The 14,465-nt window shown below is 40.3% G+C and overlaps 1 long non-coding RNA gene across 1 annotated transcript in view; it reads right to left on the bottom strand.

The window, feature by feature from the left end:
• The window catches only part of LOC122216837, a 151,173-nt gene that overhangs the window by 134,824 nt on the left and 1,884 nt on the right, over positions 1-14,465 (bottom strand). Inside the window, exon 2 of the long non-coding RNA XR_006201146.1 lies at positions 14,026-14,112. This is a non-coding gene — a long non-coding RNA (uncharacterized LOC122216837). The remainder of the gene's footprint in view (positions 1-14,025; positions 14,113-14,465) is intronic.

Below are 14,465 nucleotides of genomic sequence, written 5' to 3'. Positions count from 1 at the left end.
TCTCCTTCATTTGAACAAAAATGACATCTACAAAAAGCATACTTTAATATTCACTCCAGTGTGCAGATTCTCATAGCCCTGCTCGAATACTTTCTCCTTCATTTATCTTTGAAGTTGACTTCTTAGGAGCTACTCCTGGACAAAGGTCAATTAGTTGTGAGCCACTGATAGGTCAGAGATTGTGTTTAAACTCCCTGAACTAGAAAGATTTTCACTAATTATTGTTCCATCTAAATGTGCCTTAGAGATTACATTCCCTGTTCAAGCTCTTGGCCTCCATTAATTGCTCTATTGTTTCAAAAGTCTCTGGTACATATATTGATCACTGGTTTGACCCCATATAGTCAATTGTCTTGACAGGAGAAGATGGTCTTAAGATCCTGGGCTATTACCCTGTGCTATAGAGAGGAAGCCAGTGTTTGGGGGAGGGGGGTGGAGTGGGGGGGATAGAAAACTTGCTCTTCACTAGCTGCTCTACCCAGATTCTTCCTACAGAAGAGGAAATGTGTTTGGTGGTAGTTCTAGAGGGTAACTCAGGTTGCCACCAACTCCATGGAGTAATAATTAAGGTTTAAGGAACAAAGTAGTAGAGTGATGTCAGAGAAAGCATCAGAGTGAGAAACACTAAGAGTTTGCGCTCTGTAAAAACAGTGACAAGTGTAGCAAAAAACTACCTTTTTTTTTTTTTTTTTTTTTTTTTTTTGTAATCCTAGAATGCAACCAAAAGCTTGTAGCCATCTGGTAAAACATTCACTTAAAAAACAAACATATGGACAGCTCCACCTACCCCCCAGAAAATGAACCCAAATGACTCTCTGTGAGAGTAAAATTGTGGTGCCTTAATTTACCTTATCCCTATCCTTTGTTCCTCAGGTCAGCAGAAGACTTAAAAATAATTGCATTTCTATATATACATATATGTGTGTATATATATAACACATGCAGCAGGATGTAGGAAAATAAGAACCTTCACACTTTGCAGGTGAAAATGTAAAGTAATACAATCTGGGCAAAACAATTTGGCTATTCTTCAAAATGGTAAACATAGAGGTTTTATGTGGCCCCATAATTGCACTCCTATGTATATACCCCAAAGAAATGAAAACACAATATGCATACCAAACTTGTGCACAAATGTATATAGCAGCATTATTCATAATAACCAAAAAGTGAAAATAACCCAAATGTTCATCACTTGATGAAGAAATAAACAAAAGTGGTATATTCATACAATGGAACACTATTCAGCCAAAAAAAAAAAAAAAAAAGTGAGATTTTGATATATGCTACAACATGGATGGATATTTAAAACACTATGCTAACTGAAAGAAGCCAGAAACAAAAGGCCATATATGGCATAATTCCATCTATCTTAAATGTCCAGAATAAGCAAAACCAGGGCAGAAAGTAGATTCATGCTTGCCAAGGGTTGAAGGAGGAATTGGGATTGACTGCTAACAAGAATTCCTTTTAGGGGTTGATTAAATGTTCTAGAATTAGATAGTCATGATGGTTGCAAAATAATGTGAATATACTAAAAAAAAACACTGCATCATGCACAAAAATGATTAAGATGAATTTTATGGGGGCACCCAGGTGGCTCAGTCAGTTAAGCAATCGACTCTTGATTTGGGCTCAGGTCATGATCTCATGGTTTGTGAGACTGAGTGTTGCGTTGGGCTCCATGCTATCAGTTTGGGATTGTCTCTTTCCATCTCTGTCTGCCTTTCCCTCTAAGTCAAAACAAATAAAAAACTTTGTAAAAATTAAAAAAATGAATTTTTATATGTGAATTTTATATCAATAAATAAAAAAACAAAGAAACAATATAGTGTATTTGTCTCAGATATTAGAACTCATAAAGGATCTGTAGTTAACGTACTGTTTCATGCTTCTGTGTCTTTACAGACTTTACTCTTTCTTCTTATAATTTATTTCCTTAAATTTTGTTTAATTACTGAGTTATCAATTAATTTTCAAGATTCAGTTTCAAAAACCACGTTATTTGGGACACGGTTATTATTGATCATTTTCTTCTAAGCTATGACTCAACCTTGTACAAATTTCTTTAATATAATTGCCCATATTATTTGTAATTTGTTTTTACATGTCTGCATTTCCTTAACTATTTAAGGACACATAAACCATTCAGTGAGCTTTATGTCTTCAGTGATTTTGTAGTGCACGGAATATTCTCATATATTAACCAGTCAATAAATAGTTTTGTAAGCAGAGTTATAAAAATAATTTATTTCAGAAATTACTGAAAAGTATATATATGTGTGTGTGTATATATATATATATATATACACACACACATATATACATATACGTATATAAACTTTTAATGTAGAACTTATACTTTAAATTCCAGAGATTTTTTTTCACTGAAAAACCTTCATTTATGCCTATTATAGCTGTATTATGTTTCTTCTTTTTATATCTATAAAATATAAGATTTGTGCTTAAAAATGTCTGGTTCAGGAAGGCATAGTTAGACCTCAGCTGTGAATACAAATCACTCTTTTTTAAGTCTAACCCTCCTCAAACATCAATGTTCACAAAATGAGAAAATAAAAATGTAAGAAAACTAAACTCAAACATAGAAGCTGAGGAATCTTTCCCTTCATCAGACAGTAAGAATTGGCAGAGAGAAAAACACTGCAATAGCAAATGACAGAGCGTCCAGCAAATATGTAAATATTAGTGTTTGTGGGGGAGAAACAATTCTAAGTGCTTGCTAAAGTAGCCTATGTATTTTCTATGTAGAGGGACTTTAAAATACATCGATTTTTTTTTGTTAAAAGGTTCTTAATGAGTCATTGATTGAGATTGTTGCAGAGTGGATTTGTTTATATGTTCAGACAGTGGAGGTTTAAGGAAAAATTCAAAGGCACTATTTTTCACTGCTGATTTCATCACTTAAAAGATTTTCTTTAAGTTCTTAATTAAACAAAAGTTTATTTTCTGGCATTTAATATCGTGAGAATTGTCAATTCCTATTTTTCTATCTCACTTCCCTGGCTCTTATGAAAGTGATTTGCATGATGTTTCTCAAAATTTAAGAACTAAAATTAAAACTATTTTTCTAATCTAAACGTCTATTCTTAAACATTCACCCTTTCAAATATGCAAAAGACATTTCTTACCTTCAACAATGACATCGTGTAATCACTTGTACTTCATATTATTTCACTTATAGAAGAAGCTTAATTAGTAAATTCTGTTTTTAAGCAGTGATGTTACAAAACTACACATACAAGTTTGTTGTTTGGAACGCAGAATGTATTCTTTCATTTGATGAAAATAAGTTGTGTAGAGTCGTAATTAGATCCTTTGGTTAATTTCTACAAAGTTTATTTAAGTTGCATGAAATTAGACCCTTAACATGGCTATTTTTTTTTCAATACGGGTAGCAAAATAAATACATATAGTGAAATTTAATAAAAGTGAAAATTTCTTATCTTGGCGTCGTACATTACTGGGGGAAAAGAACAGTGTATTTATGGGGTATATGAGAGAATGCTAAGAAATCTTACAGTTTATAATAAAAATAAAAGTAGTAACAATGGTGATGACATCAGTCATCAAGATACATTTTGTCTTGGTTATTATTTTGTTTATAATTTCCCATGCAGACTGACATGCTACAAAAGTAAAGACATTCTTCTTCTATCTGGACAAGTTTTAAGTCAGGAAAAAGAAGAACTGATTACATATTAAAAATTATATTTTACACAAATAAAGTATTTGATTAAGAAATCTGGGATCTTATTCATTTCTTTGTGTTGCAAGCAACCATTAAAATCGGATCCTTCTCCATTCCTTATGCCTCCTAGTCAATTTTTAAATTCATATTGACGCATTGGATTATCGGTTGCTGCCAGTGAATGGAGTGGGCCAGGTGGATGTATCTGCCATCGTTCTTTGTTGCCAGCAACACGGAAAAGTAGTCTCGGAAGTAATTACAGATAGGCCACATAACCTCTGGGAAGGCCCACAGCAGGCCCTGAAGACTGTATCACCAGGAGTCATACCCCCAGAAGACACCACACAGCTCCAGGCCCCATATCACTGTCACACAGCACAATTCACCAAATTCACCACGGTCTGCGTCTGCACTGCTGCTGGTCTGGGCAAGGGCTCCGCCGCGGAGACAGCTACCACTGTCGCCTCTGAAAACGAAACGTCCCCACTCCCTTAGCTAGGTGCCAGCCTGTCCACATGCCTGGTGTACAACCCAGAGAGTGGGCTGCGTACATTTTATTCATGAAGCCTAAAGTCACTTGTCCGTATCCTACCAGCAACAGAGACAGGGAAAGTGAGTATCTGGCATCTGTGGCAGAGACTAACGATACAGGAAATTCTCCCAAACGCAGGAGGACTTTCTAGGGTGGAAGGTCACCAAAAGAGATTACAAGTGTCTACATAAGCTATCAAATTTATTTGAATAAACGTTCATTTAAATATATGTTTTTAATCAAGAAGTCGTTTTCTACTCATTTAGTGCAGTTACTCTTACAAAAATAAAGTGTTTAATTTGCACACAAATTATATTCACTTACACACCTTATTTCCTATGTAGGAAATAGGTCAGGGGAACTACCATAAATCAGAATGTGTATATTAATAATACTAGTAACTAATAAGCTTTCAGAGTTAAGCTATGATTGGTATATAATAACCATAACATAGTTAGATAGATAATAAGAGGTAAAAGATACTGCTTTGGATAATCTCACTTTAGGGTGACGGGGTGACAGTGGTAAAGGGAAGCTATTAGCTCTAGTGCTGGTGATGTTTGGCGTTGCAGAGGACAATGGCTAGGAGTCCCCTTTGTTTTCGAGGCACAAGGAAGGCCCGTGGGGGCCTCAGTGCAGCAGGTTTGGGATGGAAACCGTTAGTTCTGTGTGTTCCTAGACAGAGGAATGGAGGAAGGAAGGAGGGATGGAGGGAGGAAGGGGGAATGGATGGAGGGAGGGAGGGAGGAAGGAAGGAGGGATGGAAGGATAAAGAAGGGATGGAGGGAAGAAGGAGGGATAGAGGGAGGAAGGAGGAATGAATGGAGGGAGGAAGGGGGAATGGATGGGGGGAGAATGGATGGAGAGAGAATGAATGGATGGAGGAAGGATGGAGGGAGGGAGGAAGGAGGGAGGCAAGGAGGAGGGAGGGAGGAAGGAGGGATGGGCAGATGGAGGAAGGAGGGATGGAGGGAGGAAGGAGAAATTGAAGGAGGAAGGAGGGATGGATGGAGGGAGGAAGGAGGGATGAAGGGAGGAAGGAGGGATAAAGGGAGGAAAGAGGGGTAGAGGGAGGAAGGAGGGATGGAGGGAAGAAAGAGGGAGGGAGGGAGGAAAGAGGGGTGGAGGGAGGAAGGAGGGAGAGAGGGGGAATGGATGAAGGGAGAATGGATGAAGGGAGAATGGATGGATAGAGGAAGGAGGGATGGATGGAGGAAGGATGGAGGGAGGGAAGGAGGAAGGAGGGATGGATGGAGGGAGGAAGGAGTAACAGAGGGAGGGAGGAAGGAAGGATGGATGGAGAAGGGAAGGAGGGAGGGAGGGGGGAAGGAGGGAGGGAGGGAGGGAGGAAGGAGGGAGGGAGGGAGGGAGGGAGGGAGGAAGGAGGAGGAATGGGCAGATGGAGGAAGGAGGGATGGAGGGAGCAAGGAGAGATTGAAGGAAGAAGGAGGGATGGATGGAGGGAGGAAGGAGGGATGAAGGGAGGAAGGAGGGATAAAGGGAGGAAAGAGGGGTGGAGGGAGGAAGGAGGGATGGAGGGAGGGATGGAGGGAGAATGGATGGGGGCAGAACGGATGGAGGGAGAATGAATGGATGGAGGAAGGATGGAGGGAGGGAGGAAGGAGGGAGGGAGGAAGGAGGGATGGAGGGAGGAAGGAGGGATGGAGGGAGGAAGGAGGGAGCGAGGAAGGAGGGATGGAGGGAGGAAGGAGGGATGGAAGGAGGGAGGAAGGGGGAATAGATAGAGCGAGAAGGGGGAATGGATGGAGGGAGAATGGATGGAGGGAGAGTGGGTGGAGGGAGAATGGATGGAGGGAGAATGGATGGATGGAAGAAGGGAGGAAGGATGGAGGGAGGGAGGAAGGAGGGATGGAAGGATAAAGAAGGGATGGAGGGAGGAAGGAGGGATGGAGGGAGGAAGGAGGGATGGAGGGAGGGATGGAGGGAGAATGGATGGGGGCAGAATGGATGGAGGGAGAATGAATGGATGGAGGAAGGATGGAGGGAGGGAGGAAGGAGGAATAGGCAGATGGAGGAAGGAGGGATGGAGGGAGGAAGGAGAGATTGAAGGAGGAAGGAGGGATGGATGGAAAGAGGAAGGAGGGATGAAGGGAGGAAAGAGGGGTGGAGGGAGGAAGGAGGGATGGAGGAAGGGAGGGGAGGGAGGGAGGAAGGAGGAATGGATGAAGGGAGAATGGATAGAGGGAGAATGGATGGATAGAGGAAGGACGGATGGATGGAGGAAGGATGGAGGGAGGGAAGGAGGAAGGAGGGATGGAAGGAGGGAGGAAGGAGGGACAGAGGGAGGGAGGAAGGAGGGATGGATGGAGGGAGGAAGGAGGGATGGAGGAGGGATGGGTGGAGGGAGGAAGGAGGGATGGATAGAGGAAGGGGAAATGGAGGGAGGAAGGGGGAATGGAGGGAGGAATGAGGGAGGAAGGGGGAAAGGAGCTGCGCAGGAAGAGGGGTGGAGGGGTGCCTTTTATTTAGAGTTGGGAGACAGCCCATCCTTGGATTCCCTCTTTACTCCAGAAGGAAGGAATGAAATTGTGTAAGAGCTTAACAGATGACTTTTCCACCCTAAATATTTGTAATGCTTCGTTTAGCAACTGGTGCAAGATTTAGTGTTTACCTATTTTACTTGATTCTTTAGCTGGAGGGTGGAGCAGGATGGTCTGCATTGTCAGGCAGCACTGGCATTGGGGGCAGAAGAATAGACCCATTAATCATCAAGTTTATGCCTTAACCTTCTGAATATGTTTTTTAATAGATTCCCTCAGTACATTTAAGAGTTTTTACAATGTACACCTAAGGCATTTTAAAAGTTTCTCTTTAAACTTTAAGAGTGTGCAACTCTTCAAATGAGAAGATTGAATTCATAGTTAAGTGGACCATTGAGATTTTTTTAAATGTGTGAGACAATTTTTTGTTTCTACAGTGGGAAAAAAAGGAAAGCTATTGGTTCAAATTAAAAAAAAAATTATTTTGAGAGAGAGAGAGAGAGCACAAGTGGTGGGGGGGTACAGAAGGAGAGAATTCCGAGCAGTCAACATAGAGCCGGATGCAGGGTTCGATCCCACAAACTGGGATATCATGACCTGAGCCGAAATCTAGAGTGAGGAGCTTAACAGACTGAGCCACCCAGGTGATCATATTAGTTCAAATTTAACCTTCCAGGGGTCTAATGAACTAAAATATGTACCTCAAAAATATATGTCAAGTTGTAGCCCCCTACTTGTGTATGTAAACTTATTTGGAAATAGACTCTGTCTAGGTATCACTAAGTTAAGGGTCTTGTGATAAGATCATCCTGCATATAGGGGGAGTCTTAAATCCAAGGGCCCCTGTCCTTAAAAAAGAAAGGAGAGGGAGACTTGATAGGCACAAGGAAGAAAGCCCTGTGCACAAGGAGTCCCAGATTGGAGGCATGCTACCAGAAGGAGGAACAGCCAGCGTCTTCCTTAGAAGCTGCGAGAGTACGACTATGCCCACACGTTGATTTCAAGCTTCTGGCCTCCACAATTATGACAGAATAAAGTTCTGTAGTTTCACGTCACCAAGTTTATGTTTGTTTTGGCAGGACTAGGGAACTAACCCAATGGGATAGAATGGGATAGCATTTGCCCAGGCGGTTTTTCCCACTGGCCTTGTAGTGAGTGGGTGCAAGAAGAAAACCTTTCTTAGTGGCTGCTCACAGAAATACATGATTAATAATTTAGGTTGCTCAGGATATGCCTGCAATTTGAGTGGTTTTAGCAAGTTTATCATTTTACATTTATATAAAATTCTGTTTTATATAAATCTTTAATAAAAGTTTTATGTAGCTTCATGGTAATAAATACCCTATTTTTAAAATAAAGAAATTGATGACTTTGAAACCTAGATGTTTACTGATATTTTATATTTTTTTTTATTTTTTTTAACGTTTATTTATTTTTGAGACAGAGAGAGACAGAGCATAAACAGGGGAGGGGCAGAGAGAGAGGGGGACACAGAATGGGAAGCAGGCTCCAGGCTCTGAGCCATCAGCCCAGAGCCCGACGTGGGGCTCGAACTCATGGACCGTGAGATCGTGACCTGAGCTGAAGTCGGATGCTTAACCGACTGAGCCACCCAGGTGCCCCACTGATATTTTATATTTTAAGGATTCTTGGATCATTCCAAAAGAAATAAGGAAAATAAGAATGGGAAAATGGGAAAGCTTAAACAAGGAAACACTCGCATTACATTTATTTCTATGAAAAATCATGTAGTAAATGTTTATAAGCTTATGAAGTTTTGCATTTAACTTACAAAGTAAATACTGAATATAAAGAATTAGTATGATGGGGCCCCTAGGTGGCTCAACCAGTTAAGCGTCAAACTTCTTGGTTTTGGCTCAGTTCATGATCTCACGGTTCTTGAGACAGAGCCCCACACTGATTCTCTTGAGATTCTCTCTCTCTCCCTCACTCTCTGCCCCTCCCCTGCTCATTCTCATTCCCTCTCCCCCCACCCTTTCTTTCAAAATAAATAAAGTTTTTTAAAAAAGAACTAGTTTTGGGTGCCTGGGTGGCTCAGTCGGTTAAGAGACCAACTTCAGCTCAGGTCATGATCTCACGGTTCATGGGTTCGAGCCCCCTGTCGGGCTCTGCACTGACAGCTCAGAGCCTGGAGCCTGCTTCAGATTCTATGTCTCCCTCTCTCTCTCTGCCCCTCCCCTGCTCATGTTCTGTCTCTCTTTCCTTCAAAAAGAAATAAACATTAAAAATAATAATAGTAATAAAATAAAAAAGAATGAGTTTGAGTTCAATTTGACCTTTAGATACAGTAACATTAAAGTTACATTCCTTTGGTTGGTTAGGTAGTATTTTGCACGAGAGACCAAAGATTAAAATGCATTTAGGACATACATTATTCTTTCAGCTGTATAAAATGCTGTCCTGAGTAGACATATAAGAAACTGGAGGGATTAGAACAAACCAAAGATATATTGTAAGGAAAGTACCAGAAGGACATGAAAATTCCACAATGGAGTAAGAAAACAAAATTGTGCAAGACTGATACATTCCTAGCTTGGCTGATTGGAAGAATGACAAGGTGATTGGCAGAAATGGTAATATAAAGAAACTGAGAAAGACTATTTGAACTCTTAGAAATGACTCTCTTTGACAGAACCAATAAGGAATAGCAAAGCATTAAACAAGTTTAAATGTCTTTTCCCCTGGCCAGTATGATACGATGCCTAAAATGAGTCAATAATGCCAGTTCTCATCAAATTGGTGATACAGGTGTCTGGATGAGATGATTTGTGATATACCCAGAGGCAGTGTCCCTGAAGTGCCTCCGTCCAGCTCCTCTCCCATAGTCCTCTTTTGTCTCAGGAGGTGAGGAGATACCTGCAGAGCGAGGGGAGATGCTCCTTCTTATTTCAGGCTTTGATTTCAAATGCTTATAAGAGGGGAAGACTGGAAGGTTTGAAAGTACACAGGATGTGACAGAACTGTTTTCTCCTTGCCTCCCACATTATAGTTTTCACTGCCAAGATAAAATTCTTTAAGTTGTGTATTGAGAAGAGAAGGGTCTGGAGAGAAAGAAGATGTTCAGCATGGTGGGGTGGGGCAGGGCTGCAGAATTTTTATGGCGGGGGAAGGGATATTGTTTTCGGAATATTGTGAGACTATGACAGCCGAGAATATGCACTCTCCAGTTCTTGTTGGGGTCCTGGGAGGTAAGGCAAGGATAGTGTACCTGTTCGAGCTGCCAGGGGACAGAGAGGTGATTAAGGCACATACCAATCGGTGAGAGAACACCCAAAAGTTTCTTTACCCGGGAGGAGGTAGGGGCACCTGGGTGGCTCAGTTGGTTAAGGTTAAGCATCTGACTTTGGCTTGGGTCATGATCCCACAGGTTGGTTCCTGAGTTCTAGCACCAGGTGGGGCTCTCCACTGTCAGCTGGGAGCCCACTCTGGACCCTCCATCCTCATGTCTCTTTGGCCCTCCTCCTCCTTCTCCCTCTCCTTCCTTCTCTTGAGAGCTCTCTCTCAAAAATAAACATTAAAAAAAACGTTTCTTTACCCTGGGGAAGCAGAAGTTAGCTGAAGGAGTTAAAGATGTTTAACTAAAGGAGATCTCAGAAGTGATGAATTCTCCCTAATTAAAGATTCAGTATTCATTTTATTTTCTTTAAGCAAATTTCCTTAATCATAAATTAGAGTAGGGCGTACTAACTCCTCTGAGCTCTCATGGTTTCGGTTCTTTATTTATTTCTTTTACAATTCATTTATCTATTTAGAGAGACAGAGAGAGTTGGAGAGGGCCAGAGAGAGGAGTGAGAGAATCCAAAGCAGGCTGTCAAAACAGCCTGACACGGGGCTCAAACTTGTGAACCTGAGATCCTGACCTGAGCTGAAATCAAGAGTCAGATGCTTAACCGACTCAGCCACCCAGGCACTGCCACCCATCATGGTTTCTTGTATATTATACATAATATATATTGTTTACCTTATTACAATGTAAAGCTCTGAGAAGTAGAATTTCAGTTCCTCAGTAAAATAATCCTAATATATGCAATTGGTCAAACAATCAATACAGATTAAGGTTGTCTATATTGTCTAAAGTAGCAAATATTCATTTCTGAGGTAAACCAGTGATGACTTTCTTTCTATGGCCCTCAGTCTACCTTCCCACAGCCCTTCGGAATTTCCTCATATTTTCAACTACATTTTCCATTCAGTTTTCATCGGCAGGTCTTCATCAACACAGGTAAGTTCTATTATAAAATATTCGGAATTTTTTTCTTGTTTCTTTTTTTTTTTTTTCCTGCCTCAGCACTCGCTCACCCTTAACCATATACATTTTCCAATATTATACTAGTCTTAAACTCCTCCATGTCAACTACATAATCACCATCTAGAGTACAGCCTCGTGTATTTGCACCAACAAACCTGCTTCATTTCATTGCTCTATGGTCACCTTCACGATCCACAGATGAGCACCAAGGTTCCTGTTAGAAATTATACGACCACGCATTCCTTCTCCCCATCTAAGACGGCCAACAGACACATGAAAAGATGCGCAACGTCACTCCTCATCATGGAAATACAAGTCAAAACCACACTGAGATACCGCCTCATGCCAGTCAGAGTGGCCAAAATGAACAAATCAGGAGACTATAGAGGCTGGCGAGGATGTGGAGAAACGGGAACCCTCTCGCACTGTTGGTGGGAATGCAAACTGGTGCAGCCACTCTGGAAAACAGTGTGGAGGTTCCTCAAAAAATTAAAAATAGATCTACCCTATGACCCAGCAATAGCACTGCTAGGAATTGACCCAAGGGATACAGGAGTGCTGATGCAGAGGGGCACCTGTACCCCAATGTTTATAGCGGCACTCTCAACAATAGCCAAATTATGGAAAGAGCCTAAATGTCCATCAGCTGATGAATGGATAAAGAAATTGTGGTTTATATACACAATGGAGTACTACGTGGCAATGAGAAAAAATGAAATATGGCCCTTTGTAGCAACGTGGATGGAACTGGAGAGTGTGATGCTAAGTGAAATAAGCCATACAGAGAGAGATACCATATGGTTTCACTCTTATGTGGATCCTGACAAACTTAACAGAAGGGGAAGGGGAGGGGAAGGAAAAAACAAAAGTTGTAGAGGGAGGGAGCCAAACCATAAGACTGTTAAATACAGAGAACAAACTCAGGGTCAATGGAGGGATGTGTGAGAGGGGAAAATGGGTGATGGACATTGAGGAGGGCACTTGTTGGGATGAGCACTGGGCGTTGTACGTAAGCAGTGAACCGCGGGAATCTACCCCCAAAACCAAGAACACACTGTACACACTGCATGTTAGCCAATTTGTCAATAAATTATACTAAAGAAAAAGAGAATTCTGCTCTCTTCAATTCATGGGCATCCTTTAAGACGTAGTGCACTTCATGTTTCACCTCCAAGTGACCTCCTAAATGCTCTCCAACAGGGTTTCTTAACCTTGGGAGAACTGCCATTTGGGGCTGGTAATTCTGTGTTGGGGCAAGGGTTGCTCTATGCATTGCAGGATGTCTCACATCGTCCTTGGCCTCTACTCACTAAATACCAGCAGCTCCTCCACCCCTCACAATGACCAACGTTGTTTCCAGACTTCGCTACATGTTCTCTGGGGGATAAAATCGTCCCTAGTAGGAATCACTGTTTGAAATCACAATAGTCTTTTGAAATTAAAAAAAAAACAAACAAAAAACAAACAACAAAAAAACCTTTGTATAGCTCTGAACATTTCACAACTACTTTTTATTATATACACAAGTTTTAATGATACAAGATATTATTTAGTGTATATAACAATCTCATTTATCCTCTACCACAATATCATGTATTATGAGGTCCTTACAGATGAGAAACTCAAGGGCACGAAATTCAGCAAATGGATATTCTAGTGCTCTCTCTTCCATTCAATGGTATATGGTGTCTATAGAAATCACTTCTGACTTAAACACAACCTACTTTGTGAGATATCTTCTCGGTAAAGCGTCGGATTATAATTTTGTTCTTGGCGGTTATTGCTTCTGTCTTTAAATAGATTGTCAGCAATCTGAACTAACTATTCATTACATAAAACCATGGGATATCTCGGCAGAAATGTTATCTACTCCATTTACTTAATATTAAAGAAGGAAATAGTTTTCTATCAATACCTAGCACAGACCCTCACAGACTCTAACTGCCCAGTCAACATTAATGAAATATTTAAGCAGTAGTAATGAGCATCCTTAGGCACACATGTAAATTAAACATCTTTCTTGGTTGGCAGCTGCTTTTCAGTCACTCTCTCATGGAAAACATTCTCCCCTGCCTCACCGTCCTAAGTGCCTTCTTGATCATTCCGTGAATTAAAGAATGCGTCCAGAACTCTCCATTAAAACCTTCCATCACTTCTGCTTACGCTGAGTTTCTATCTTTTACCAACATCTATTTTCATCTAAAATTCAGCAAAACCTCAATTTTCTCAAAATTGCTAATCGTGGAGACTTGATGGGAGTAAACGATCAGATACTAGGATGACGTTACTGCTGACTTAATTATTTAATGGTTTTGGGGCATTTGGGATGTGAATGGGAAGCTATTTTGAACCAAAGTAAGAAATTTGGTTCCTCAGTTCCTTCAAGGTAGGGAATTTCTCAAGGAAAAAAATATTTTATAAGAAAAAATCAGATTAATTACAAAGGAAAAATGTTACTGAACTGGATGATTTTGAGACAGAATCACTGAAAAGAGGAGGTAAAACAGGATGAGGTATCTGACTATAAGAGAGAAATTAGTAACAGAGACGATATTGAATTTTAAGAGGAAGTGACCACGAAAATTAAGGAGCTAGATAAAATATCTTTGTAAAAATGAATTTACTTTGAAACAACTGCATTCAAATTACTTTTTAAACTACATCAAGATGACTTTATATCTGATAGATAAATGCATTGAGTAATAGAGAGACATTGAGAGCAGGGTTTTCAAACACATGATCCTGTCAAAACCTCTACTGTGCCACATAAATATAGTAAAATGTGTGAGCAGAGGGAAATAAAAATGGAAAAAAATAATAATTTCCCATTGCTTAAAGGGTTTCGTTTCTGCAAGAAAGAATAAAGAATTAAGTGAGCTAATGTATGCTTATGGGAATTCATTAGGAACAATTGAAAATTAAAAGTTAAAAAGTCTATTTCTATCAAAAATGTTTCTGAATCTATTCAATTTCTGACAGAAGAGGACTTTAATTATTATGTTGTGTCACTCACAGGGACGAGAGTATTTTCCAAGATGATTGATTGCAGCTGGATTCGAGAGCAATTCTCATTTTCCCCATTTCAGACTCCATGCTAAATCTAGGAAACAGACACAATAGTTTGTAACAGAATATTCATCAACATAGACTGACTTACAGAGTTTGATGAGGGATCAGGGGATTTATTCAACTTTCATCCTACTGAAGGAAATGTTCTTGAATATGTCATTTGTAGAAAATTAACCTATGGTGATTGCTCTAAAATATTTTGAAGATTCTGTGGCCATTTTTTTTTTTTATTTCCAAAGATAGAAAGTAAGAATTGTGAGAATGAATAAAGGAGATGATGCAGTTGTAGGGATTCGAAGTTAACTAAGGGTAGAGAAAACAGCCATGAAAAGTTCTCCAGTAAGGCAGACTTGTGAAAAGTCATGACAGGAATGAGAGAATTTA

The sequence above is a fragment of the Panthera leo genome, chromosome B1, assembly GCF_018350215.1.
Source record: "Panthera leo isolate Ple1 chromosome B1, P.leo_Ple1_pat1.1, whole genome shotgun sequence".
NCBI lineage: Eukaryota > Metazoa > Chordata > Mammalia > Carnivora > Felidae > Panthera > Panthera leo.
The sequence above is the reverse complement of the archived record's forward strand: the minus strand, read 5'-3'. Positions and strand labels throughout refer to the sequence as shown.